Genomic DNA, 4,691 nt, shown 5'->3' on the forward strand with positions numbered 1-4,691 from the left:
TCGTGAGCGATTGAGCAAGTTTTTTTTGCCTGGTACCAACACAAATGTTCCTAAAACGCCAATTTTCATACATGGGAAAATTAAGTGAAAGGCGAGTGATAAACCTGTACAATTTCTTATTCCGCGAAGTAGATCAGAACATGACTTGGAGGCACATCTTTAATACAGTATGCGCATCACCTTGGAACTTCAGCATTTCTTAGTTGTCTGATTGTGAAACTTGTCAGATTAAGTGGGTAATTGAAGTAAAAAAAACCTTTGCAGGTTACAGATTGCATATCTTGTTCTCAATAATATTCTCAAAACTAAAATAATTCATAATATTACCGTTTAACACGTTTGTGTTTCATAAAATTGTAATTTAAGTAAGAAAATATATTGCAGGTTAGTCATTTTTAAATAATATTTTGAGAATTGAGATAATTTGTGATATTCTCTTTTTACAGGTTTGTGTTCCACAAGGAGTGAAGGTGTCAGCACAGCAGCTTGAACGAAACTGCCGGAAAGCATTCTACTACTGCTAAGCATTTGTAGATGTCAAAATTAGGAAGTCACAAAAGCAACTCAGCAGAACGACCCATTCCTCAACTGGCCAGTCTCGCCGACTGCTGTCATCAAGCTGCATGAGGTGCTCAACCACGGGCTCGACTGCGCCGACAACTTTCGCCTTCTAAAACCCACATCGGACAAAAGTGCCGTATTCTTCCACTACTTTCAAGAGTATACGACCCCAGCAGCCGCACTAGCTCCTCATAAAACGAAGCTGGCAAGGCAGGAGGACGGTGAGGGCCTGCTCGCTAGCAGCGCTGTAAATCCCCCAGTCAGCACCGTCTACCACTGATTCTGCGGGTGGCGGAGAGGGCAGTATGGCAACGAAAGAGTGAGCCCCCTCACTAAGCTGGACAGAAGAGCACCAAATCACGTTGAACATTGTAAGTAGCTATGTACCCCAGCACACTCCATATATTGCGACTTTTATGTGACCTGTGCCAACGTTTTTGCAAACATGGTATCTCTCTCAGTTAAATTTTCAGCTTCAAGCAAGCTATCATGCAGTGTAGACGGAAAGGTATCCCAGAAACTCTGTTCTGCAGTGTTGAATTCTCTAATTCGGGAGAAAGGCAGCGATGAGCACATGCACAGCCACGGCGCACTTAACTAGACTTGTCTGATGCACCTGTCCTAATGAAGATGGCACAGCCTGACTGTGAAAGCCTGTGCTTGTAAAACTACTTTTAAATTATGGCCCAGACGTTCATATGTCTCAGTACATACCTTCGCTGTACTATTTTTGTTCCACTTAGAAGGAATAAATGAGCGTGTGGTATTCGCCACAACAGTGCAGCTCATAATACATCTTTATACGTGGCACAGCTAACAGCAGCCTGGCGTGGGAGCAATGTGCAATTTGAATCAAATTCAATGTGAAGTGAATTTTCACTATTCACATTTGAAAATAATTCATTTGCAGTAATCTTTTGCCATTTACATTCGAATATATGTAATTCGCGGTTGGTTTCTACTATTCGTATTTGAGAATATTCGATCTGATTCACAGTCAGTTTTCACTATTCCTAACTGTTCACAGCATGTCTGGAGGGGGCATTCAGGAAGCTTGACTGGGAAAGCAAACACAGGACAACTCCCAAGAAGCCAGCACCAGCACACCCACAGGGCAAGGCCAACCGGTGGCAGCAGAGCCTGAACAGCAGCAGCTGCCTATGGATACCGAGCCACAGCTGGAGGCCCAGGGCTCAACTGGAAGCAGTCACCAACGTGAGGTGTTGAGGTGTGGCTTGTGCTCGTGCATTTATTTTAGCAAAGCCTAATAATTGTGACCCTTACTCCAGTTACTAGACACCTAGGTAGCAACTAGACACCTGAACAAGATCTGTTTCTCAGCAACACACTCCACTTTTGGAAAGAGCTACCTATTTTATAACCACGTGCATGCATTTTTTCAGGGGTCTCTTGTAGTAAAATTTATTTTTACGAAGGTACAATTGCAGGAGCTAAGTAGAAGAAGGCTATAGGATGCCAAAAAAGGCACTCCAACAATTAAGGCAATCCAACATGACTGCGTAGCATCATAGCAGAAGCAAGACAAACAAGTTTTTCCAATGCATGTAGTAGTATTCAGATGTCACAGCTAGTGTGAAATTTTGTATGCTGGCTGTCGTATGTCTTCCGAGGCCCTTTCTGAAATAGGGAGGGTGGTAAGAGGAGGAGGAATAAACTGTCATTAAACAGCACTGTGCTGGTGTTAGGGGCCCCCACCAGGTGGGCCAGTCTTCAGCCCAGCTTTGTCTTAATGTTTTTTCTGTGTGTTTCGCTGAATAGTCCTTGTATGCCACTAAGGCCCTGTGAATAAAAAGGTGCCTTGCGAAAGCGCTAGGTCAGGGGCTCTCAAGTAAGGCTTTGAGGAACCCTGGGATTTTGAAGAGGCGTTGCTTCGGTTCTGTGAGACTAAAGTGGCTATGGTGTTGTGCTGCTGAGCCCAAGGACATGGGTTCGATACCGGCTGCGGTAGCAATTTTCCTGATAGAAGTGAAAAGCGAAAGCGTCGGTGTGTCGAGATTTCGGCGCACGTTAACTCTTCCTAGCTGTTCCTAGGTGACCAAAATTAAACCCCAGCTGTCTCCACTACAGCGCGCCTCATAAGCAAGGTGTAGTTTCGGTACTTTAAACCTCGCAGTCAATCAATCAATCAGTCATTATTATGTAACTGAACATGGCACTAAACCACTAAACAAAGCTTTTTCTTGTGTTTTATTTTAGTTCAATGAATGCATTATTGTTTGTGAAACTAATCTGTAAATACCTGCGTAGTATTCTCTGGTCCAAATGGTTATCTAAGCTTGGCAGGGGAAGGTGAGTTCTGTGAACATTTTTCTGCCCTAATGGGTTTCCAGGTAGGCCCATAGTTGAATACCTACGGAACACCCTTATTACTTCAGCAGTGCAAAGGAGACAATATAAAGATAGGAGATGCAACAAATTTTGAGTAAATCTGTGCTATATCCTGAACAAATTTTTCGTAGGACACTGCGGAGCTGCAGAAGATCTACGAGGAGTGGTGGCGCCAGCCTTCCCTAGCTGCTGGCAACCCATATTATGCCACTGCCCTTCAGCAACTGCTGCGGCAGATGCACAAGATCAGAAAGGAGCCCCAGGAAGGAGCCTGCCCATAAAGGCAGGCTTCACCAGCGCCCGGAGGTGCGGCTGTACCGTCAAGGTCCAGCCCACAAGCATTGCCAGGCGTCGCCCTGGGGTAAACCGGGGACCAGCTAGAGTGCCTGCTGGCCAAGAGCTCGGCTAGCAAGAAGGTCAAGCGGTCCTCACGCCCTGAACCTCAGCGTCAGAGATGGGGTGCCGCACGCCAAAGCTCTCGGACTACAGAAGGGACAGAATGCACCTAATAGGGTGCCCCTTGTGTGGGCCTCTTCATTTAGGGTTATGTTTTCTCCGGAGGTGTGTGAATGGCACTACAAGTCGTCAATGAATAGTGAAAACTCACGGGAAATCAAATCCAATATTATTAAATGCACATGTCTCGGCATTAAAGGCCAGCTGCACTCAAATTTTTCTTTGTCCAAATAAGCAGTCTAAGCTCCTAAAATCACCTTGGCGAAATCCTGAGCTTCGCAAGCACACTGCACACTAGGTACCATCGTTCAAAGTAGCTCCATGCAGACGACGTTTGCACCTGGCGGAGAGTTGCCGAAATAAGTTCCGAGCAGCCTGTGACGGAGGTTGGGGAACCTGTCCCGTGAAGCTCGCATTTCTCCGGCGACTTGCAGGGCGCTCCGCCAGGTGCAGGGATGTGCTCGCCCGGGGTTTCTCTGCTACACCAGCGCGCTGTACCGCCGTCGCCATCACATGTTTAAACTAACCGCATAGGCAGGCGTATCCACCTTTTTTTTTCAATTAAAAAAAAAAGAAAGATAGATGAGAAGCCTACAAACTATTCACGCGCTTGCGAATGTCTTAGTGTTAGCAAACCTCTTTTTACCTAAAAATAAAATTTTTACTCAAAGATAAAAATAGCGTGAAATGAGCACATGCCTTACATTTGTCATTCCTATTGCATTTACCACAGAAAAAAAAGATATTTTATAACTTTTTGGCAGCTTGCATCCCGCGTTCAATATGGGCCATATTTGGGCTGGCCCAACGCCACCTCCATCCTTTAGACCTTTTCAAAAGTTTGACGACCTAAATAGAGTTGTTTTACACGCGGCTATAAACGCTTGTGTGACTTTTGCCTCACTCGCTAAGTGAGCCAAAATCAGCCTTTCTCTAAGTAACAAATACATCAGCACAAATATCGGCCGTCGTCTTCGTCAAGTGCGAAAACTAACGAAACTTCTCCTCTCCTAAATAATAGAGTAGATTTTTAAAAGTTCAATTCACAGGTGAAGTATTTACTTTGAGCGTTAAATTTAGTTTATTTGAAAGTAAAATGTTTTCAGCAGCACCTGTCTCTGGTTAAAGTATAAAACAGTGGCAGATAGGAAATGTTTTCGTGCTTTAGTGCATTATTTAGCTGTGGAAGCTGGCTTATCGTTTTAGATCCGTTTTATAATTCGTTTCCCGATGGGAAGCAAGGCAAAAAATTCTGGGTTGATATTCACGAAGCTGTTTGCACATAATGTATGGTAAAAATAGTGATCGATCGGAGCCCGCCTGCG

The 4,691-nt window shown here is 44.7% G+C and overlaps 1 long non-coding RNA gene across 1 annotated transcript; it reads left to right on the plus strand.

Moving 5' to 3' along the window:
• The first annotated feature begins 878 nt into the window (after nt 1–878).
• Nucleotides 879–3,163, plus strand: LOC144141920 (uncharacterized). Its single transcript, XR_013316748.1, has 3 exons — nt 879–932; nt 1,589–1,789; nt 3,042–3,163. It is a non-coding gene; the product is annotated as an uncharacterized LOC144141920 (long non-coding RNA).
• The last annotated feature ends 1,528 nt before the right edge of the window (nt 3,164–4,691 follow it).

Source organism: Haemaphysalis longicornis, unplaced genomic scaffold (assembly GCF_048455015.1).
Source record: "Haemaphysalis longicornis isolate Haplotype H1 unplaced genomic scaffold, Haemaphysalis longicornis Haplotype H1 scaffold_6, whole genome shotgun sequence".
Classification (NCBI taxonomy): Eukaryota; Metazoa; Arthropoda; class Arachnida; order Ixodida; family Ixodidae; genus Haemaphysalis; species Haemaphysalis longicornis.